The following is a 24833-nucleotide window of genomic DNA, read 5'->3' on the forward strand; positions in this document are numbered from 1 at the left end:
CAAGTGACCTATATAATTGGAAGCACCAGAACCCCTCATTCTCGGAAGACCCCGTCCCGCTAACAGCTGTTTTCGAGACCCTGGTCTCAGCCCATAATCCTACTTGGGGCGACATGAAAGTCGCTCTCAATACCTTACTAACTGCAGAGGAAAGGCGCTTGGTCCTTTCAAAGGCCAAAGAGGGATTAGTTGCGGGGGGAGAGGACGCAGCTAACATACCCGCACTACTCCCTGAGGCTGCGCCCGATTGGTCACATACAGTGCCAGCGGGTCGAGATCTCCATCACAAATATGCCTTAGCTATAGTACAAGGAATGAAACGCTGTATTAGAAAGACCCCAAACTGGGCCAAGCTGTATAATATTCGACAGGAAAAGAATGAGAACCCAGCTGCTTTCTACGAGCGCCTGTGTAACACCTGTAAAAGATATACAGACCTCGACCCAGAGGATGCTAATGGAAAGCGAGTGCTCATCCCCCTCTTCATTGGACAGTCCTATGAGGACATTCGAAAAAAGCTGCAAAAATTAGACGGGGCATCGGGTAAAAACATCGAGGAGCTCTTAGAGATTGCGCTAAAAGTCTATGACCGCAGAGACGATGAGGAATGGAAGAAGGGGGCCCGCCTACTGGCAATGGCCCTGAAGGGGGAGAGTGGGAAAGGGGGGGACAACACGAAGGGACGGACAGGATTACAGGCAAAGGGAAAAGGCTCCCATTTGGGACGGAATCAGTGTGCTATCTGTAAGGAAGAGGGGCATTGGAAAAATGAATGCCCCCAGCGACATAGCAGGAGGGAGGGAAGCAGGAATAGGGTCCCACCTGCGCCCGTTTTTTATAACGAGGCGCACGAAGAGTCGTTTGTATAGGGAGGCCAAGGGACCCAGCGGCCCCTCCTGGCGGCACAGCCAGCTGGCCTGGATCCCATGGTAATAATTGAGGTAGGGGGCCGCCCAATTGAAGCCCTGATTGATACAGGGGCCACCCTTAGTTTGCTTCCCCTTGCAGAGGCTCCCGGGGGGAGGGCTCAAGGGTGTGCTGTAGTCCAAGGGATAGAAGGACAAAATATAAAATTGGAAAAATCTCTTCCCCTCCTAGTAAAAGTAGGAGACTGTCATATATCCCACCAATTCGTTTGTAGCCCCTCCTGTCCCATTGCGCTGCTAGGACGAGATCTGCTTACTAAACTGCAGGCAGAAATCTCGTTCAATAATAATGGGACCATGGAAGTTAGGCTCCCTAAACAACAAATTTCTAACTATCAAATGGCCCTTTTAAATGTTAAAAATCCTTCTCCGGCACAGCCAGAGAGTGAGGGAAACCAGCTGTCGGGGGTTAACCTTGAGGTCTGGGCTGAGGAGGGAGGTTTTGCTCGGGCTCGAAACGCTGTACCAGTGCACATCTCCCTTAAGGAGGGAAGTCGCCCAGTCCGAATTCGACAATACCCCCTTAAATTAACCACTCGGACCGGACTCAAACCTCTGATTCAAAAGTTCTTGCAGTGCGGTTGGTTAAGGGAGGGCACATCCCCATATAACACTCCAATAATGGGAGTGCCTAAGCCTAATGGGCAATATCGATTAGTCCAAGACCTGAGGCAAGTTAATAAATTAATAGAAGTCCCCTATCCCGTTGTCCCAAACCCCCATACTATCTTAAGCCAGGTCCCCAAAAGTCACGGGTGGTTCTCCGTGATAGATTTAAAAGACGCTTTCTTTTCCATACCCCTTGATCAAGAATCTCAGAAACTGTTTGCCTTTGAATGGGAAGATCCAGATACCCACTATAAGGCTCAGTACCTCTGGACTGTTGTTCCCCAGGGACTGACTTGTGCCCCCGAGATTTTCGGCAGCCAGCTAAAAAGAGACCTGGCCCCGTTCCTAGCTGGACATCCCTCGTGTAATATAGTTCAGTACTGTGATGATTTACTCTTAAGTACTGAAACAGAGACAGCTTGTAAGGAACATACGATAGAACTCCTCAACTTTCTTGGAGCCCAGGGGTACAAGGTTTCTAGGGGAAAAGCCCAACTGGTCAAACAACAGGTTACTTTTCTCGGATATCATCTTCGTCAGGAACATCGTAGCTTAGGCAAAGATAGGATCCAGGCAATACTCGAAAGCCCTCAACCCCGAAATCCCAGAGAACTAAGGGCTTTCTTGGGGCTGACCGGTTTTTGCCGACTTTGGATCCCCGACTGCGGAGGGAAGGCTAAACCACTATACGAGTCCCTCACTAAGGAGGGTCTGCTAAACTGGGAATGGACCAAGAAAAAAGAAAAAGCATTTCAAGAGCTTAAAAAAGCCCTGGTTCAGCCTCCCGCCTTGGCTCTCCCAGATCCCCGGAAGCCGTTCACTCTATACGTCCACGAAAGGAGGGGGGTGGCATCCAGGGTTCTGTGCCAGAGATCGGGACCAGCCTGGCGACCTGTGGGTTATTACTCTAAGGTGTTGGACCCAGTCGCCAAGGGCTGGCCGGCCTGTTTACGGGCCGTGGCTGCAACCGCTCTCCTTGTACAAGAAGCTGAGAAACTGACCTTGGGTGGGGATACTGAGGTTGTGGTACCCCATGAAATACCCCAGGTACTGGGAACAGGAGCCGGGGAAAAGCATTTAAACCCCAGCAGGCATACTAGATATGAGGTGGGACTTTTGTTGGCCCCGAACCTAACCTTTAAAACAGTTAGTTCCCTCAATCCAGCTACCTTACTGCCAGATCCCCAAGTCCCTTATGGGGCTAGCCCCACCCATGACTGTGTTGAAGTTTTACAACAAGAAACTAAACCCCGCCCTGATCTTTCAGATTTACCCTGGCCCAACCCCGATATTGAAATGTATGTAGATGGATCCAGTTATGTAGAAGAAGGGAAGCGATTTACAGGAGCAGCTATCATAGTTAAAGAAGGAGAAGTGTACAAATTTAAGCTGAGCCCCAACCTATCTGCCCAGGCGGCGGAACTGGTGGCTCTTATTGAGGCTCTCCGAATGGGAACTGGAAAGACTATTAATGTGTATACTGACAGTCGTTATGCATACATGGTGGTGCATGCCCACGGAACCCTATGGAAAGAAAGGGGTTTCATTACGGCCTCAGGCCAAAGAATAGCCCATGGGGCCCTTATTAAGTCACTACTTGAGGCCCTGATGCTTCCCCTCCGGGTTGCAGCAATACACGTGCGTGCACATGGGAGGGCCCCCGAGACTAAACAGCGAAAATATAATCGATTGGCTGCTCAAGCCGCAAAAGAAGCCGCACAAGAAGGAGCTATATGGCTTCTCTGGGTCCAAGATACAGAAGCCAAAACCCCTGCTCCCCACTATACAGCAGAGGAAGCGTCCCATGCCCAAGCTGCAGGGGCCCAGCCAACTCCCACTGGGTGCTGGAAGTTGCCGGGGGGGGGAGATTTTTGTGCCTAGACCAGTACTTCAGGAGATTCTCCGATCCCTACATAAGGAGGGACATTTGGGATCAGGTGCTATGGTCGATTTAATCACCCGATCCATACGGGGATTAGGTGCACATATGGAAGCCCAAAGAATTGTAAATAACTGTTCCGTTTGTCAGCGAACGAACCAAAAGGGGTGCGGTCCGCCTGCCCCAATGGGAGGTCGGCCTTGGGCTGCCTATCCTTTTCAAAGATGGCAAGTGGACTTTGCTGAAGTCCCCCCTTGTAGGGGTTATAAGTACCTGCTTGTCTTTGTTGATCAATTTACTGGATGGGTGGAGTGTTACCCTACACGACATTGTCAGGCACGAGCTGTTACCAAAGCCTTGCTACATGAAATACTTCCCCGCTTTCACCTCCCGGAGGTGATTGAATCGGACCGGGGAAGTCATTTTATCTCCCAGGTGGTTCAGCAGGTGTCACAAGCCCTTGGGATCCAATGGAAATTGCATACGCCCTGGAGACCACAGAGCTCGGGCCAGGTGGAAAGAATGAATAGGACTCTTAAGGACACTCTCACAAAACTATGTATAGAATCCGGGTTAAAGTGGCCTGACGCCCTGCCACTCGCCCTTACTCGCATTCGGAGGGCCCCACGTAAGGGTCTGAAACTTTCACCCTTCGAGCTGGTCTTTGGGTTCCCTCCCCGAGTACTCATCCCAGGGTACCGAGAGAATATAAACTGGGAAGTGGGGAATGACTCTTTATGGAAACAGGTTTCTGCGCTGCAATCTGTTTTGTTACAGTTACATCGATACGCAGCACCTTTCCAGACCCTTCCCTTGAAACAACCGGTGCATTCCTTCCAGATCGGTGATCAGGTCCTTGTTAAAAAGTGGAAGCGTAATCCACTCACACCGCGGTGGGACGGTCCGCATACTGTATCGCTCATCAGCCAGGCCGCTGTTAAGATCCTCGGAAGCAACAAGTGGACGCATTATTCCCGAGTAAAGCGGTTCCTGAGCTCTGATCCAGAGGACAGCCTAACTGAAGAGGACATCAGCCCTCTGTCCCCTCCGGCTCCGGAAGCCCGGAGTGACACAGGCGAAAATTCTACCTGGGAATACCAAGAATTGAAAGGACTAAAAGGACTGTTTAAAAGACAGAAGCAATGAAACTATCCATTATATTTCTGGTCTGTATGTTCAGCTATTCATATGGTTGGGAAAATAAGTTTTTGCAACTAGGGGAAATAATAGCAAATTCTTTTAACCTTACTAATTGCTGGGTATGTGGCGGTCCGGGAGAATTAAATGAATGGCCCTGGGTAGCTCAGCCGGTACAGCCTAAGTGGTGGCTAAGTAGCTTAAGCATAGTACATAAGGGAACGGGAAGGTGGACTAAAAACAATGGCCCTTGGCGACTCTATTCTGCTGGAGTAGGTGTCTTTTGCCTTAATCGAACAAGACGTGAGGGAAAATATATGGGAGAAAGCAAGTGTGAGTGAACCTTATCTCTGGGTTTTGATTGCTGGGATCCCCACTGTCGCCTGTATTATTGTTTTAAGTACCAAGGACGGTGGAACCTTACCCATGTAAAGCTAACTAACAATAGCTGGGTAAAATGTTCCTACTAAAATCACAGGGGCGATGGCTGTAAAGCAGTAGGACTAGATGGGTACTTTGATGTCCTCTTCCTAAGCTGCCAGCGAGACAATACCACCGACAAACACCATGTGGTACGGTGGTATCAGTGGGCATGGCAACATCTTAATGAAACCCGAGTTACCCATTTTCGACAATTTTGGGCTAGTATCCAAAATTTGGTTGTAACTGTGTATGGAAGGCAGGGGCTGGAGCGTGGAAATGTAACTACTGTAACCCAAATGTCGACAACTTCTTGGGGGGACCCATAAAGTCAGGCAATGCTTTATATTATGAAGAGCCAGGCCCCGCCAATTCTCCTGAAACCTGGAATGGCCCCTTTGCTAATGGAATCTGGGCCCTAAAAGGCCATTATTGGATCTGTGGATCCTATGCTTATCGCAGATTGCCTCCAAACTGGTCAGGAGTATGTTACATAGAATATATTAGACCCCTATTCTTTCTATTGCCTCAAGCCCAAGAAAATAAATTGGGAATTAAAGTTTATGATGATTTAGTTAGGGAAAAGCAGTCTCTAGACTCCACTTTAACAGCCGGAAGTTCCCAAAATTGGGGAGCTCAAAAATGGCCCCCTGAAAAAATTATCAAACATTATGGACCAGCCACCTGAAATCCCAGTGAGCTTGTAACCGGGGCCTGGAAACCAATTTACAATCTCAATCAAATTATTAGGCTGCAGGCCATCTTGAAAATAATAACTAATCAAACAGCTGCAGCACTAAATCTTTTGGCCGATCAATCAACTCAAATGAAACACGCAATTCTCCAGCACCACATAGCTCTTGACTATTTGCTAGCAGAGGAAGGGGGACTTTGTGCAAAACTAAATGAGTCTAACTGCTGCTTACAAATAGATAATAATGGCCAAGCAGTAAAGCAGTTAACCAAGGAAATGAGAAAAATAGCCCATGTCCCAGTACAGACCTGGGGCGGTTGGGACACAGATTGGTTTACCTCCTGGCTACCACAGTGGGGATGGTTGCGAAAAGGTTTCCTTCTTTTTATACTCTTTATTACCATCCTACTAACAATGGCTTGCTTCACCCCGTGTTTAATTACAGCGGTCCGCAAGCTGGCTGGTCAAATTACATATCAGCAAATGATGATATTGTATAAGCCTGAAGGAACTGAGGTGCAAAGCCCATAAGCTCTTAAAATGTTTTTAAGGGGGGAAACTTGATAGAAAAGGCCTAAGAATCAAAAGGCCTGCTAAGAATCAAAAGGCCTGCGTCTTGCTCTTGCTCTTTCTGCTTATAGCTAAAGGATGGGCCTAGCTAGAGGATGAGCCTAGGGATTTAAATAATGGACGGGACCAGGGAATCAAGGACGGGGCATGTATTTAAAGTTACATTTAACCATGTTAGCTATTTACTAATTGGCCCGCTTGGCACAAAAGTGTATGCAGCTGCTTTCTCATGTATCCTCAAAAAAATATTTGATGCCAGGGGTCAAGACATGTACCTTATCTTCCCTTCAAAATGATAAATGTATCCGCAACAGATGTGTCCTGTATCCCCCTCCCCAAAATAATCCATGTATTCTGTGTAACCTGTTATCTATAGGTCAGTAAAGTGACGTAAACTAAGTTGTTTGTTGCTGATTATAAAAGGGGCTCAGGTCGCCCACGTAAGGTGTGTTCTTCTCTGGCATTAGTCGGAAAAAACCACCCGCTCAGCTAAACGAAAATAAAGGTGTGGTACCCGTCTTCTTGTTCTCCGTGCCTCCTTGGTGTAATTAGGTAAGCTCCAGGGGAAAACAGGCCCTATTTGGCCAACATAGGCTCCTGTACCCCCCAGCCTCATCCCGATTTTTCACACTTGGTCACCTTATTGAAGTCAGTGGAAATTTTATCTTTGACTTCAGCAAGAGAAGGCTCAGACTGAACAGAATTGTTCCAATTTGTAAAATTAGCACTGGGCAGGATCAGGTCCTCACTCAGCAGTTAATAAGGATTAGTAATGGCAGATTAGACAGCCACAAACAAAATGGGAGAAAAAGAATTAATGTTTTTTAACCAATGTTAAAGAAGAAAATAATAAAATGTAGACCTGAAAAAAAAATTCTGATGGAACATTTTTGCAAAAAAAAATCTTCTCTTTGTGATCATATAAAATATAAAATTAGAAAATTTAAATAATTGTACTAATATAATTACTGTATCAAACAAAATACAATACAAATATTAAATGAAATAATATAAAATGAAAATCAAGAAATAAAAATAAAAATATCTTTTTCGATTCTCAGACTGCATGGTTACCCATGATGATCAGCTCTCCACACTGAGCAAACAGGAAATGAAATTCAAAACTTCACGGGACTTTTCCTGTCTACCTGGCCAGTGCATCCAAGTTCAGATTGCTGTCCAGAGCAGTCACAATGGTGCACTGTGGGATAGCTCTGGGAGGCCAATACCGTCAAATTGCATCCACACTAACCCTAATTTGAACCGGCAATGTCCATTTCAGCACTACTCCCCTCATCGGTGAGGAATACAGAAATCAATTTTAAGAGCCCTTTATGTCGAAGTAAATGGCTTCATTGTGTGGATGGGTGCAGGGCTAATTCTATTTAACGCAGCTAAATTTGACCTAAACTTATAGTGCAGACCAAGACTTAGTGTCTTTCATCCCCAGGCTTCTTTCCAAAGGAAGAGAAAAGCAAAAGGAAACCCTCTAACCTGTGCCACAGAACACAGGACACCAGTCCAGGCCCCTTATTTGCCCATTTTCAACAATGACTTAAGGCCAGTTTTTCAAGATACTTGGGTGCCCAGTGGGATTTTCAAAAGCTTCTGGGCACCTTGCTTGCCAGATCAGGCCCAGCAGATGAGTCAGGCAGGGGAACTCCTATCTTCCCTGGGTCCATACATCACTCTGGGGCTTTGGAGACCGGGTGCCTGGTGTAGGGCTGCAGGGGGCATGTCCAGAGGCAGAGAAATAGGTGCCTACACCCCTTTTACTGCAAACACTTAGCTGCCTACAGGGTTTGCCGGCAGCTGTGTAGGGTTTTTGCAAATCCCAGGGGGCCAGACTCTGCGATTCAGAGGCCTAAAGTGGAAGCTTTGTGACTCTAGCCCTGTTCCACATTCTTATCCTCACGTTATAACTGGGAAACGAAGGCAGAAAGATGTGACTTTACCTGCCCAGAGTCACTCAGTGGGCTAGTGGCAGGGAAAGGAAAATAAATCAACTATCCAGAGTCCTAGTCCAGTGCACTGTCCACTCCACCGTGTCCAGTTGTAATTGACATAAGCACCTAAAGATGTGAGGTGTCCAACTCCCATTCGCTGTCCATAGAATTTGGGCACCTAACATCAGCCTCTTATGGGAAAAAACTCAGCCTATATATTTATAGCCAAACCAATGTTCTGAGAATTCCTTCAGCTCCCAGGCGATGTTTTCCACCACTTCCTTCTTATGTTTTACCATTTCCTCAGTGACTCCAATAACCGTGTGTCATAAACAGATGGTTAAGGGTTAATGTCCCTTTTACCTGTAAAGGGTTAAAAAGTTCACCTAGCCTAGCTAACACCTGACCAGAGGAACCAAAGGGGGAACAAGATGTTTCAAAAGGAAAGAGGGAAGTTTTCCTTTGTTGAGAGTTTCAGTTTCAGCCAGAGTGAAAAAGATTAAGGAACCAGCCTCTTATCAGAGTGGTAAGTTTTAGAAAGGAATAAATAGGTTTATGTTTATTTCTTTGTAACCTGTCTTATGCAATTAGAGGTACAATCAAATTGGGTATTTGGGTATTTTTTTTGTGTGTGTAACTAAATTTGTGGCCAGGGGAACATCCTCTGTGTTTTGAATCTGTTGTCTGTGAGAGTAGCAGGTATACTAATCTCTCCCAGAGGGTTTTCTTTTACCTTTCTTTTCTTTAATTAAAAGCCTTTTTCTTAATACCTGATTGATTTTTCCTTGTTTTTAGATCCAAGGGGATTGGATCTGGACTCACCAGGGATTGGTGGGAGAAAGGAGAGGGATGGTTAATTTTTCCTTGTTTTAAGATCCAAGGGATTGGATCTGGACTCACCAGGGAATTGATGAAGGAGTCTCTCAAGGCTACTCAGGGAGGGGAAAGTTTTGAGGGGAAAGGGAGTGATCCAGACACTGAAAATTATGGATGCTGGCAGTGATACCAGATCTAAGCTAGTAATTAAGCGTAGAAGTGTCCATTCAGATCCCCACATCTGTACCCTAAAGTTCAGAGTGGGGAAGGAACCTTGACACCGTGTATCTGTTACCAAAAGCATCATGAAATAAAAGAACTAAACTAAGTCTTCTCTTTCTGTCATCTTTGTTTTCATATGTCCCATTACCTATCTCCTTCAAATACACTGTGAGGAGTTAATATGTCAAGGTTTGTGTACACATAGGAGTTGCATCACTTTAACTGTACCACCCTATCCCAGCCTGTGACAGGGCTGCATGCCCTGGGCTGGAGAGCCTGGGGCCAAGTCAGCCCTTATTTGAAAATGAGCCCAGCTGAGGGGAATCAATGTCCAATGAAGGGCAGAAGGGAGCTAGAGAAAGAGGCCAACTCAGAAGGCTGAAGTGAAATTTCAGAGAGCGAGAGGTGGAAAACCCTGGTACTGGTGAATTGTTCCAGCTCAGAAGAGCTGAGAGTAGCCTGCTTAGGCAGGAAGGACTCAGATCAGATGGGGAGTTTGGGTGTATGAAGCTGGACGGAAGACTTCTGGTTTAATTTTGAACTTAAAGTTATTAAATGAAACGTAATGGGGAAGATTGTGACTGGAATGGAAAAAAAAACAGATGGAGTTTATTTTGGGGGATGAAGAAGAGAAACTGAGATGAGGAGCTGTGTTCTGGGCTGCCCTGAGGCCTCCAGGGGGCGCCGTGAGGCAGCCATTCATCTACTCTGGCTGGATGCAATTATAGTGATGTAAAGATGCTCATATCAGTATAGTTCATTCCCATACAGGAAGGGGAATAAGCTATAGCGGTATAAGGGACTTCTATATTGGTTAACTGTATCCGTACGGGAGCTTGCATTGGAATAATGATTTCTATAACAGTGTCACACCACTAACCAGAATAGTTATACTGGTGCAAAATCTGTGTGGAGACCTAGCGTAAGTGAGTCCATGTGAAAATACATCAGCACATTCATGGCTTTGAAAAGAACGTGGATGATCCAAGCAAACTGTCTTTTGCATTTCAATGGAATGCTGATAATCTACGCTGATTGGCCAAATCAAAAGTAACCGACTGATGGAAAAAGAGGCCAGAGTGAATAATTCAGAGATAGACACTTGGGGGGCATCTACTGTCAGCTAGGGAGGGGTGAATGGCAGCTCCTGTAAACATAGCTGCTGTAGCTGTACCCTAGCTAGCTAACTAAAAATAGAAGTGAGGAAACCATGGTACCAGCTTCAGCTCTGGCTGCACATGCAAGAATGTCCAGTGGGATGCCAGTGCTGAACCCTGCATTGGGAGCAGCTGAGGGGGAGGGATGGGAAAGGGCACTAGGGGTAACAGAGGGTGAAGTCCGGTAAAGGTGTGGTCATGGTATATAATGGGCACTATGCGGAAGCCAAGGTTAAATAAGGCCAAAGTTTTATGTTTCCTTTCTATTGATCTCTAGATGGCAGCGGATCACAGGGAATGACAAATGGACAGTAATAAATATTCAACCTGTGAATTCAGTAAAAAAAAATATTAAGTGGTTAGGAGTCAATAAATTCAGATTTAAATGTTTAAGCCAAAGTGTGTGAAGATCCAGGTCTTGCCGCGCTCCAGCTGGGGTGGCGGGGCTGCTGCACTCTGGCCGGAGCTCCAGTCAGGGGAGTGGGGCTGCGGGGCTTGCAGCGCTCTGGATGGGTGCGGGGGCCCTCTTAGGTGCAGGGCCCGATTTGGGGGAATTGAATGAATCAGCCTAAAGCCAGCCCTGGCAATAATACCATTTCTGCCATGGAAGCTAACCACAGGGATTTTCAAACTTTGCTACTTTTGGTGTGAGATAATTATGAGTCTGGGTCTCTGTATGTAGTGAGCCCTATTGTGGAATAAGGAAACCCTGTGATAGAGAAGGACAGAAGTGTGTATGTAGTGGCATCAGAAGCGGTGCCAGGGTTTTTGCCACCCTAGGTGGAAGCACTCCTCCTCTGAGCATTCGGCGGCGGGAGGGGTCCTTATGCTCCGTGTCTTTGGGGCACTTCGATGGTGGGTCCCGGAGTGAGTGACAGACTCACCGCCGAATTTCCGCCGAAGACCCGGAGTGGAAGGACCCCCCACTGCCGAATTTCCACTGAGGGCAGCAAAATGCCGCTCCGCAAATCCTGCCGCCCTAGATAACTGTGTTGGGTCACCTAGTGAAAATGCCGTTCCTGAGTGGCATACACACTTCTCCGTGTGTATGCCATGAGTGTCATGGGAGGACATGACCACAATGATTTTAGGCATCAGTTCTGCCGTAAGTACTTGTGTCTCCCTCACAGAGCACTTGTCCCAGATCCGCCCATCAAGCTCCGTTCTGGACCTACAACCGGCACAGTTTGGTCCAAAGTGCTGGTGCCAGTGACCTAGCCGTGGTGGGGAATCCTCACAATCAATGTGAGCAGATTGAACCCTGCCTAGCACTGACCACTCCAGCCCCAATGCAGCAAAGCATTTAAGCACACGCTTACCTTTAAACGCCAGAGGATTCCCACTGAGGTCACTGCAGCTAAAGGTGTGTGTGATTTGTTGATGTGGCGTGTGGGGTAGATCCATTCATTATGCCCATTATTTCCAGGATATTGTATTCAGTGAATTGACACAAAGGATTTGTATCTAAAAGAAATGGAAGAGAAGAGTTATTGGAACTTTCAGGTTCGCTGGTGGTGAGTTATACTGAACTGCACTTTAGTGATGCAGGTGGGTTTTTAAGTTATTTCAAGGGTACTGAGGGACAGATCATTAAAGGTATATAGGTGCCTACTGGGTTTTTCTAAAGCATCAAGGCTCCTAAAACTCACTGATTTCAAATGGCGCTGGGCACTTCAGTGCTTTCAGAAATCTCACCATTGCTGGATTCACAAAGGGTCTGTGATCATTGGGCCTTACGAACTTATCCTCATTGTGATCTCAACTGCGAGAAGTGAGTAAAAGTTCACAGAGAATCACAGTAACCTAGAACAACAAACATTGATGGGAAAAGGTGCACAGAAGAGGCAAAAGTCTGAATTAGTCCAAACAAGAAGGTCCCCTGGTATAACTTAAGGACAGTTTTATGGACATGCCTGGTAAATGAGAACAGCGTGAGACAGGAAGTCAATGAACCAAAACTGGAGTATCACAAATTAGAGCTAATTGATGGACAAGATAGTGAGGGGATGGGCTATTCCACCCACCACTCCCTTTTGGGGTTCTCAAAAAAGAGACTTTGGGAGGAAAGTTGGCCATCACTATGCTGGCTGACTAAAAGACAAGAGAAGGGGAACGTCCAAGTTTCACCAACATCGGCTCCCACCTCCACCATCTTCTGGGACCCTGGACCTTCTTCATCCTAATCAGGATGTACAGAGTAAAAGTGCTTGTCAACACAACCATAACTCTGCACTTCTTGAACAATGACCCAATCTGCTGTAACCCACATACTCACACTCGGCCTTTGCAGAGCACTCAGGCGCTAGGGCACAGGACAGCTCGAGGACACGGAGGAGTATGAAATAACTAAATATTCACTGCAGTTAGAGGACTGGAGCTTCGGCAGCCTCAATTCCTACATGAGTGCCCCATTATAGAGCAAGTGTAAGTCTGTCTCTCTCTTTGTGCCCGATGAATTTTTAACTATTTCATACAAAGCTTTAACAGGCCAGAGTGAGAGAGGCCTAGTGTAGGAACCATCTTTTTGTTCTGTGTTTGTACAGCACCTAGCACAATGGGGCCCTGGTCCATGTCTAGGGCTTCAAAAACAACAAAGTATTTTTAGTTCTGAAGCTTTTCCCTCTCTGTTCCATCCCCTCTGTGGCCAGAAGAAGTATAATTCTATTAACATACTATCTACCCGCAACAAATAACCAAAACATGCGAATAACTTTTCCCTCCCAGTAATTTAAAATGCTCATTAGCAGACATCTCAAGGGAGAATTTACCTGCTGTGTTTGCAGGATAAATAATGGCTTAGGAGAGGAGTTCATTTTCTGATGAGAGATACAAGGCAAAGCAAACCAAGGGTCTCAGCACAACTAGGGTGTCCAGCCAGGAGCATGCAGGTCTCGTTACTGCTTTTCACTGCAGTGTGTAGCTACACATTCCTTACACGCTGCTGCCAATAATGTGCAGAGTAGACATACCTTGAGACAACTAAAATACATCAAAGGGGTGTAGATCGGAGACAGATGGCAGAACCAGGATCCTACTCTCTGAAACACTGAGTGAAGAGGTCACATCACAGGTTCCAACATCTTCTATGCCAGTCTTAAGGTAAACAAATCTTTCATATTCAGTGTCACTAAAAATAGATCATTCAGGAAAGGGAAGCAAATGTCATCTTATCCATCCAACCATGCCGATGCAGTTTCCTATCGGATGACCCTGGATGTTTTGCCTGGGTCACTGAAACAATTAGGGTGATGATGGAAACTCAAAGATCCAAGTAAAAGTTGTGGTACTAGAAAACAGATGCTGCCAGAGTCTTGGTTCTTCACTGAATCAACAGGATGAGGGGCCTTATGGAATATTTATGGAACTAAATTGATGCTGCTGCTTGATAAAAGTGTATCATCTTCAGATTCTATTGTAAATTGTGTTTTCTTTCCCATAGTTGCACCTCATGGCGAACCCAGAGCAGGGAAATCAAACAGTTCTCACAGATTTCATCATGCTAGGATTTGGGAATCTCCCTGAGCTGAAAATTCTTCTCTTCTTGATATTTCTTGCCATCTGCATTGTGACAGTGGCTGGGAACATCCTCATTGTTGTGCTAGTTGTGACTGATCAGCAACTTCACACCCTCATGTACTTCTTCCTGGGGAACTTGTCCTGCTTGGAGACCTGCTACACCTCCACCATCCTGCCCAGGATGCTGGCCAGTTTCCTGACTGGGGACAGAACCATTTCTGTTAGTGGCTGCCTCACACAATATTATTTCTTTGGTTTCCTGGCAGCTGCAGAGTGCTATCTCCTGGCAGTGATGTCTTATGATCGGTATTTAGCAATATGCAAACCACTGCACTATGCAGTCCTTATGAATGGCAGGTCCTGCCTGCAGCTAACAGCTGGCACTTGGATTAGTTGTTCTCTGGCTATAGACATAACAATATTTTTAATGCAACAATTAACTTTCTGCGGCCCCAATGTAATTGACCATTTCTTCTGTGACTTCATGCCAGTAATAAAACTCTCCTGCAGTGACACACATATGATGGAGCTTATCACTACCATACTAGCTGCTATATGCACTCTCCCACCATATCTATTAACCCTCGCAACATACGTCTGTATCATCACCACCATCCTGAGAATCCCTTCCACCTCTGGGAAGAGAAAAGCCTTTTCCACCTGCTCCTTTCACCTCATCGCGGTGTCAATTTTCTATGGGACCATAATGATTGACTACATGCTACCAAAAACTGATACACTGAGAGACCTGAACAAAGTGTTCTCCGTCTTCTACACAGTCATGACTCCCATGGTCAACCCTCTCATATACAGCCTGAGGAGCAGAGAGGTCAAAGAGGCCCTGGGAAAAGTTGTCACTAAATTCCCTGCTGTCAAAAGGATTCAAACTTTCTTATCATAGTTTGTTCAGTGCATGCAAAATGGGAACAAGCTGGTTTGCTGTAATGTGTCTGAGTCACCTCTCTCACTGGCCAGCTGGCTTTTTAGGTGAGGTCAGTGGCCTCTATAGCTCACGTTCGATATTGGGGCTGATATTTGTGCTGTTTGAGCTTAGGGATCGTGGTCTTTGTGGTTTGATTAGTCTGATATTTATCACTGCTGTTGTGGATTGCTTTAAAACAGCTCATCAATGAGGCACCAAGGCAGAGAGATGCCATCTTGTGCTTCCATTACGATACTGCCTGTAATTACATGAGCACACATTGTGTTTTATATTGGGCCCCTTTACCATGGATTGCACCAGATGCTCAATATTTCTTTTTATCCATCTCCTTCAATAAGCCAAGGTAAAAGGGGAGGAGGCCCAGGGCCCAATAGCTCTGTAAGAACTTGAGCACTGAGGTGAGACAGTATTGAAGAAAGGCTGGTACTGTGATAATGGCACAGAGAGACCTGGCTTCTATTCCCTGTTTTGTCACTGGGATCCAAGGAAGCTGACTTCACCTCACTGGACCTCAGTTTCCTTGTCTGTACAATGGAGTTTCTTGCCACACTTGTGTGAATGGCTGATTTGATCCCTTACTGCCGAGGGTACCCTTGTTTTTCAAATTTCCAAACTTCATAGCTCTGAAATCTGATCTGTCAATTATACAACAGGGAAAGCACATGGTGTCCATTCCTACAGTGTGCTGGGCATTTCCTGTGAAATGCTGAGCACCCACAGCTCTCAGTGAAGCCAATGGGAATTGAGGGCATTCAGCATCCTGTAATGTCAAGTCCAAGGTGAGCATGATTGTGGGTGAACACAGCCTGGTCTGTGACAGCACCTGACAGATACATCTTATTTCCCAAGAACTCCATCAGATTCTGTATCAGCAATTCATTGTCGTCCCGTTAGTGTCACTGTGGTAGCAGAAAATGCAGACTGCTAGCTCTGCTATAATTAGGCTTGGAAGGATTAGATTTTTTATCAGTCAATGTTGATAAGCATCAATTTCCCCATACATGCACAAACCGAGAAAAAAATATTTCCACAGATAATAACCAAAATGTGCAGATAGGCAAAGTAAGAAAAATGTTGCTTGAGAAGTTACTGGAGTTTGATTTAAGGATATTTACTTTGTATACATTGATATGTGAGTTGACAATTTGTGTTTTAATGGTTATGAAATTTAACTTTGTAAATCTAAATGTCTGCTGCCATTAAACAATTATCATCTGACTGCCCCCATTTTCTGACAGCCCATAATTTTGCACCACTGTGAAAATAAAAAATAGAAAATAATGCTTAAAAATAAACATCAATATTATCCATCAAATTATGTTTTAAAAAAATTAATTCTGCCAAGTCTAGCTATGATTAGGGTTGAGCTTCACTTTCTTTTGAAAGGTGGATCATTCCAAGTGCATATAAATTTTCCCTGCCTCATGGGGCAGTTACATAACATTAGTGTTCCAAATCTGAATGAGAGATTCCTGAGTTTCAACCCTCACAAATCCTTCCCAAGCAACAGCATTTGCAAAATCAAGTTGTTCTTCTAAGGATTTTTTTTTCACACAACTGGGGCTCACACTACAGCCTGGATCAGCCCCAAACTTATCTCAGTCACTCAGGATTTATCTCAGCTAGTGCACAGCACCCACTGCCCCTTTTGGGTTACATTGAAGAAGATGTTGTGACCCAGAGACCTCGTGGTGTGAACTGGCAGAGGGCTCAGGGGGTCCATAGACTTTTACAGGGATCCTCTAAGCCACTTACACGCATAATAGTTCACCAGAGTGTGGCATGTGAGGTCTCTACCAGGAGCAAGTAGCTCACTGATCATCATAATTATTGGAAAATGTTTGTACAGGCAACAGTTTAAGATATATATGAAATATTAGGTTCCAAAACTGTTAAAGGACAGTTTGTCACCTGAGTCAAGGCAAGGCTCAGGGCTAACTCAATCAGCACACAGAACAATGAACATCTGGGGAGAAAGCCTAAGTTTACTGTCTGGGTCAGGTACAGGCCTGATGATTTACAAAGAAAAAAGAACCCCAAAAAAGTCTCTGAAGAGGGGACCTTTTGGGGGCAGAGACAACAGTCTGTAACTGCATAAAAAAAAAAAGAGGAGAAGGGACAAGATTTTATCCTTCAGCAAGGAGGCAAGTTGGCTATGTCTTTGTCATAAGGAGTAGGGGTGATAGCCAGCCTGGCTGTAAAGAACTGGTGAGCAATACTTTATTAGACATGAGAGTATCTTGTTAATTAAGTCTCAGCTCCAGGATGCTGTGACATTCCCCAGGGTACTGTTTGAACAGATGAACAGCTGTGTCCCCTCAATTCTCCAACCTGGGGTGCCTTTTACATTGTTTCGCTGTGACAACAACCACTCCTGGCCTGCTCACACGCAGCCCCCAGCATGTAAATCACTCCCAGCTACATTGCATGACTGTTGTAGCCAGCCACCCATGAACTACACACAGGGGAACACCAGCAAGCTCCCAGTCCGAAACTTGTCCCCAGAAACGTGTGTCTTGGACTGTCCCTCTCTCTCCTTCTGGACAATACAAGTTCATAAAAAGTCTGTCTAGAGAAAGCCAGACAAGGGGAGGGAGGAGAATGAGGGAGATAATGTTGTGCCAATATTCAAAAAAGGTAAGCAGAGTGCTTGAATAACTATAGGACATCTTTTACAGATCCAGACTAACACGGCTATCCCTCTGATACTTGAATCCCAGGAAAAATACTGGAAAAGTTGTACGGGGTTCAAATGATAAAGGATGAAAGGATAGGAATATAATTAATGCCAGTCAACCTGGTTTTATGGAAAACAGATCTTGCCAAACTAATCTGATTTCATTCTTTGATGAGATTACAAGTTTTGGTTGGTAAAGGTAACTGCATAGATGTGATCTACTTAGACTTGTGCAAGGTGTTTGATTTAATACCATTCAGATCGTAGAATACTAGGGATGGAAGAGACCTCAGGAGGTCATCTAATACAATCCCCTGCTCAAAGTAGGACCAATACCAACTAAATCATCCCAGCCAAAGCTTTGTCAAGCCAAGCCTTAAAAGACTCTAAGGATGGATATTCCACCACCCACCTAGATAACCCATTCCAGTGCTTCAACACCCTCCTAATGAAATGATTTTTCTTAATAGCCAACCTAGACCTCCCCCACTGCAACTTGAGACCATTGCTTCTTGTTTTGTCATGTGCCACTACTGAGAACAGCCAAGCTCTATCCTCTTTTGAACCCCCCTTCAGGTAGTTGAAGGCTGCTATCAAATCCCCCCTCACTTGTCTCTTCTGCAGACTAAAGAACCCAGTTCCCTCAGCCTATCCTCATAAGTCATGTGCCCCAGCCCCTTAATCATTTTTGTTACCTTCCGCTGGACTGTCTCCAATTTGTCCACATCCCTTCTGTAGTGGGGGGACTAAAACTGGACATAATACTCCAGGTGTGGCCTCGTCAGTGCCGAATAGAGGGGAATAATCACTTCCCTCAATCTGCTGGCAATGCTCCTACTAATGTAGCCCAATATGCCATTGGCCTTCTTGGCAACAAGGTCACACTGCTGACTCATATCCAGCTTCTTGTCCACTGTAAAACCCAGGTTCATTTCTGCAGAACTGCTGCTTAGCCAGTTGATCCCTAGCCTGTAATGGTGCATAGGATTCTTCCTTCCTAAGTGCAGGACTCTGCACTTGTCCTTGTTGAACCTCATCTGATTTCTTACGGCCCAATCCTCCAATTTGTCTAGGTCACTCTGAACCCTATCCCTACCCTCCAGCATACCTATCTCTCCCTCCAACTTAGTGTCATCTTCTAAATTTTTGAGCATGCAATTCATCCTATCATTCAGAAAATTGATAAAGATGTTGAACAAAACCGACCCCAGGACTGACCCCTGGGGCACTCTGCTTGATACTAGCTGCCAACTAGACATGGAGCCATTGATCACTACCTGTTGAGCCAGACAATCTAGCCAGCTTTCTATACACCTTATAGTCCACTTAGCCAATCCATACTTTTTAAACTTGATGGCAAGAATACTTTGGGAGATTGTTATCAAAAGCTTTGCTAAAGTCTAGTTATATGACGTCCACCACTTTCCCCATATCCACAGAGCCAGTTATCTCATCATAGAAGGCAATCAGGTTGGTCAGGCATGACTTGCCCTTGGTGTATTCATGTTGACTGTTCCTGATCACCTTCCTCTCTTCCAAGTGCTTCAAAATGGATTCCTTGAGGACCTGGCTCCATGATTTTGCCAAGGACTGAAGTGAGGCTGACAAGTCTGCAGTTCCCTGGGTTCTCCTTCTTCCCTTTTTTAAAGATAGGCACTATATATGCCTTTTTCCAAACATCCAGGACCTCCTCCAATGTCCATGAATTTTCAAAGATAATGGCCAATGGCCAATGATTAAAAAAATAACACTATGCAGTATCAGTAAAGACAGCAGAGAAAGGCAGAACAAGAATCAATAACTGAAAGCTGAAGACAGACAAATTCAAATTAGAAATAAGGCCCTCATGTTTTAACAGTGGGGGTAAGTAACCATTAGAACAAAATTCCAAGGGCAGTGGGGGATTCCCTATCTCTTGATTTCTTCAGACCCAGCCTAGCTGCTGTTCTGGAAGATGCTTTTGCCAGACACAAGTGATTGGGTTCAAAACATGGGTAACCGGATGAAACGTAATGGCCTGTGCTACACAGGAGTCAGACAAGGGGACCTAATGCTCCCTTTTGGCCTTAAACTCTATGGATCACTGATAAATGGGGATGGAGAGGATTGAGAGTTGAGGAAGTGTCCAAACGAGGATGTGTAGGGCCAGGGGGACGGGAGAAACACTGGAAGGGGGACATGGGTGTGGTTGGAAGGGGGATGGGATCTAAGGAGGTGGGGACCTTTGTGGTAGATTTCTGTTACCAGTCTTCCTGGGGCATCAGGTAATCAGGCTGAGGCCACAGGATCTTTCAGGGAGGAGATGAAGGAGCACACCAAGGACTAAATTTTAAAGCTTTATTAATAAAATAATAAAATAACAGTGGAAAGCGATGGGTGCTCCCCACAGCACTCAGAGGAAGGACAAAAGTGTTAGTGCCCCAAGCTCTAACTCACTTTCATACTCTACCTGAGGCTGGCCCAGAAGAAGAGGGGGAGGGGTGGATGGAAGTTCTGTCCTAGGCCCAGGTCATCCGAGATCCCCTGTTGATCTCTAAATTGCTCCTTCTTTTAAGAGGGTTTTAAGTCCAGGGTTCCTTTGGGGGTGTTTTGTTCCATGACCTCTGTTCCTGGTGCTCTTTGTACCAGTCCAAACCAATTTTCTATGGTCTCCTCAACTTTTCCAAAACACACCAGCAGGGCTTTGTTTTCCCATGTGTTGGCCTTCGCTGTCTCATTCATTTTGGGCTGCCTCCACAGGTCTGTTCAGCTGAATCCTTCTTTCTTATGGTTGGTCAGGGGGGTGAGGGATCCATCCCCCCCTCTTTCCTGGCAGGTAGCCAAGAGTCAGATGTGTGCTGTGGCTTTGAGCTGGCTGGAGTCAGCATCTTATCTTCAGGCCTAGCAGGAGCGTGGAGTTAACCCATTCTCTGCTCTCTTCCTCCTTCCCCATCTTGGCTTCTTGAACCCTGCAAGGAACCATCCATTCCACACTCACACTTTTGACCCTCCCCAAAATGCCCTGGGATGCTTGCAACAGTGTTAGCAATATACAGTGCTAATCTGCCTCCCCAGGGGATCTATGGGAGGGAGGTGACTGTTGAGCTGTGACACTGTCAGCTCCACATTCACTTATCTGGCGTGAAGCCACCACACCTTTCCCCTCCTCTCCCCTGCTCCTGTCCTGGCTGGGTGGTATGGGTAGGGAAGGAGAGATGCCTTTTATTCACAGCTCCTCGCTCAAGAGCTAGAAAATCCACCATTTCAGTTGGTAGTTTAACCTTTGCAGGTACCCCCATTACTGACTCATACGCTATGGTTATTGCTAGCTCCAGGATTCAGAATTAAAGTTGTGTTGTGGCAATAGTGTGTACCTTAACTCTTCATTTCTTGGTATTGAGAGGTTTCAGTTTAATGACTTTTCCCATTCTGGAAGGGTACGAGGCACCTCTGGGCAACCTTAACTCGGCTATAACACAGTTTTGGGGCATTTAATATATGTGGTAAATAAAAAAAATGGAGAAGAGTTTTTGTTTGAGGTTAGTTCTACACCCTCCAACTCATCCCCTTTGAGGTTAAGAGTTTGACACTCTTAACAATATCCTAGTTTTCCTATAAATTGATTTAAAACTCCATCTGCAGAAATATCCTGGGAGATTTCACCTTCTTGCATGAAGGATAAATAATGAGACAACAGAGACAGTTGCTTTTATACAAGGCAGAACGTACACCAAACAGAACAGTAGAACTAGGGCATCCAGACTATAATCTTCTTATTGAAGGAAATCATACACATGGAGAGGTGGTATTAGAAGATGGATTGTAGAACCTGCATCTCAGCCCCAGAAATGTTGAACAAAGGGGTCATATCAAACAATTCCAGCTTGAAATAGACCCATTTCAAAAGTGAAAAAAACCTTTATTACTCTTTTCAGTTAAACCAGAAATGCAGATGGACAAGAGTGGGCTGCTGATAATGTCCATCCTCTCTGCTCACTGCTGTATTTTACCTTTCAGGAGGCGATCTGCCTCACTGTGTTGTTGAGAAACTTAGTGATAGATAAAAGGAGGCAAAGAGTCCTGTGGCACCTTATAGACTAACAGAAGTATTGGAGCACAAGCTTTCGTGCGTGAGTACCCACTTTGTCAGATGAATGATATCTATCTATATTAGTGATAGATAGCTGCTAACAATTTTTTTAGCTGTATAGGCTGTGATTTTCATAGACTCTTTACTGGGCACCCCACTCCTCTAGGCATGTTTGGAGATCTCAGCCTGAATTGTTTATTTTGGAATCATAGGAATGGCTGTATCAGATCAGATCATCGATCCACCCAGTGTAGTGGCCTATCTCCAACAGTTACATGCACAAGCTGCTTAAGAGGTAGGTGCACAGAGCAGCTTTCTCTCAACCCACCCATTTAATTGGCTTATATTCTAAGGCAGGGGGATTTATTTCCCTTCCAAACCTCTTTATTCTATCTTTAGTTTGTGTTTGAATTCTCAATAGCATAACTCTGGAAGTTCCAGTTGTCCACATAAATCCTCGGTCCTTTTAAATCATGGTTTGCTGCTTGTGGCTTGTGTTCTGCAGACCAGTGCTGCATGGTGTGGGAACAAAGCACCCTTGAATTCTGCAGATCCATGAAGTTGACTGATTTTTTAAAAGCAAACACAAAAATAAAATAAAAGATTGCAGTTGTGCATTGCAACTGGCTCCCAGCACTTTCCATGCAGTTCTTAACACTGATATAACCTGTATTGCTACAGCATATGTATATCTAGCCTGATATTTTGTGTTGTAAGTTCAGTGTGCACATAGAATAACAGTTTCTTTAAGCTGCTGTTCGAGAAGAGCAATAATCTATTACAGAAAATGAGTTGTCTGTCAATCTACACCTTGGGTTGCATTCCCCACCCAACCATTCAGCTAGTAACCATTAGGAGAAGCCGTTAAAAAAACAAAAACAAACAAACAAACCCCCTCCCCAACGTTATGGCATTATTTACTGACAATACATTAATCTTTAAATATATTTTTCATGTTCTCTTCCAGGTATGTTGGATTTTCTGTAGATACTACCCATGGTCAATGCAGACTGAAGCAATAAAACAGATATAGAATTCATTCTCCTAGGCTTTGGGAATCTCCCTGAACTGCAAGTTCTTCTCTTCCTTCTGTTTTCAGTGATCTACACTGTGACCATGGTAGGAAACATACTCATCATTATACTTGTTGTAACTGATCAGCACCTTCACACCCCCATGTACTTCTTTCTGGGGAACTTGTCCTGCCTGGAAACTTGCTACACCTCAACTATCCTGCCCAGGATGCTGGTCAGTCTCCTGACGGGGGACAGAACCATCTCATTCAGAGGCTGTATTGTACAATTTTATATTTTTGGAGTCCTAGTTACTACATAGTGTTTTCTTTTATCCGTGATGTCTTATGATCGGTATTTAGCAATATGCAAACCACTGCACTATGGAGCCCTTATGAATGGCAGATTCTGTGTCCTGCTGCTGTCTGGGTCTTGGATAATTGGCTTTTTGGCTATTACCATGACAACATCTTTGATGTCACAACTGCCTTTCTGTGGGCCTGGTAAGATTGATCATTTCTTTTGTGATTTCACCCCAATGGTAAAACTCTCCTGCAGTGACACTCGCCTAATAGAATTTTTGAGTTTTGTTCTGTCAGCTGTATGTTCACTGCCACCATTTCTACTAACTGTAACATCCTATGTTTGTATCATCAGCTCCCTCCTGAGAATCCCTTCCACCACTGAGAGGCAAAAGGCCATTTCCACCTGCTCCTCCCAACTCATTGTGGTTACAACTTTTTATGGGACTCTGATCACTGTTTATCTCCTACCCAAAACTAAGATACTGAGAGACATGAACAAAGTGTTCTCTGTCTTCTACACAGTCCTGACTTCTCTGGTCAATCCACTCATCTACAGCCTGAGAAACAAAGAGGTTAAAAAGGCTCTAAGAAAAGCAGTCAGTAAATTTATGGATTTCACATGAATTTAGAGAATGTAAGGTCATTGTTTTAGTTGTAAGTGAAAAGGCAATAAACTGAGAAGATTTACTGAATGAGGGAAACAAAATTTTCTTTTTGGTTTTGTATGGTCATTTCTTCAGAATACTTGTCTACTGATGACTTGTCCAAAGAAGAATGAAGTTGCTAAGCCCAATAAAGTGAGATAATCAAGATTTCTCTAGGGTCAAAATCATTGGGTGATATCCTGACCCTGCTGAAATGAATGGTAAAACTCCAATGGATACTATTGGACTAGGATTTCACCCATTAAAATAACACACCATTCACATGTTATTTACCCAGTGTACCTGCTTTGTACTGTACTTAACAAGGGTTATAGAAATAGGCTTGCAAGTATTAGATTTTAATTGGTAAATATCAGTAAACATTGATTTCTCTGTACACACACAAACCGATGAAAAAATATTTCCATCAAAAATCATGGAAATCTACAGGCAGGCAATGAAAGAAAAATGTTGCTTGAGAACTTTATTAGGTTAAGGCTATTTACTTTGTGTATTTGTGCATGTGAGGTTGGCAATTTGTGGTTTAGCAGTTATAAAGTTTTAGCTTTTTGAATCTAGTGTCCAGAGTCATTAAACAATTATAGTCTGGTTTTGTCAATCCAAATGGCTACAACCTAGAACATTTATTTATGCTAATCCCCCGTGCATTTTGTTCTCAGAATCCATCATTTCCTTGCTCTTTGTGGGTCCCATCTTGGAACACTAGCCACCCTCTATACACCAGCTGTCTTCACAGGATGCACTCAATATCCAGTTAATTAATTTTTACACTAGAGCAACAAAACTAGCTTTTTTATGAATACTCATTTGAGTAATCAATACTTGTGTGAGTAAGCATTGCAAGATCCAGCCCATGTATAAGCAAAATGTGCATGAAACTCAATGCCTAAGTACAGCGTAATCTAATCCAGTAGGTTTAACACCTTGATCCTTCAGCCCTTATTTAAAAGACTAACCCCTATTCCATGGGACTAATGGATGGAGTAAGGTTTATTGACCTGATAAAGCCTTGTAGAATTGAGAGATTATTTTAAGCTCCTTCCACATGAAAGAAGGGAGAGCCAAGGAAGATAATATAATGGAAATGCAAGAGCTGTTTGTTGACTTCAGGCTATCCACTGTGTGATCACTCTAGAGGACTGGTCTCCTTGGACATGCCAGTAAACATGTTCTTATAGGAGCCCGTTGAGCTACTGAACGAAAGACTTTTTGTGCTCAAGGCAGGTGAGACACATAATTTGAGTTGACTTAAGAGGAGACCTATGTTAT

General features: G+C 44.6%; 1 pseudogene; it reads left to right on the forward strand.

Moving 5' to 3' along the window:
• Positions 1-314: 314 nt before the first annotated feature.
• Positions 315-23554, forward strand: LOC115641074 (annotated as a pseudogene).
• The last annotated feature ends 1279 nt before the right edge of the window (positions 23555-24833 follow it).

The sequence above is a fragment of the Gopherus evgoodei genome, unplaced genomic scaffold, assembly GCF_007399415.2.
Source record: "Gopherus evgoodei ecotype Sinaloan lineage unplaced genomic scaffold, rGopEvg1_v1.p scaffold_33_arrow_ctg1, whole genome shotgun sequence".
In the NCBI taxonomy this organism is placed as follows: Eukaryota; Metazoa; Chordata; order Testudines; family Testudinidae; genus Gopherus; species Gopherus evgoodei.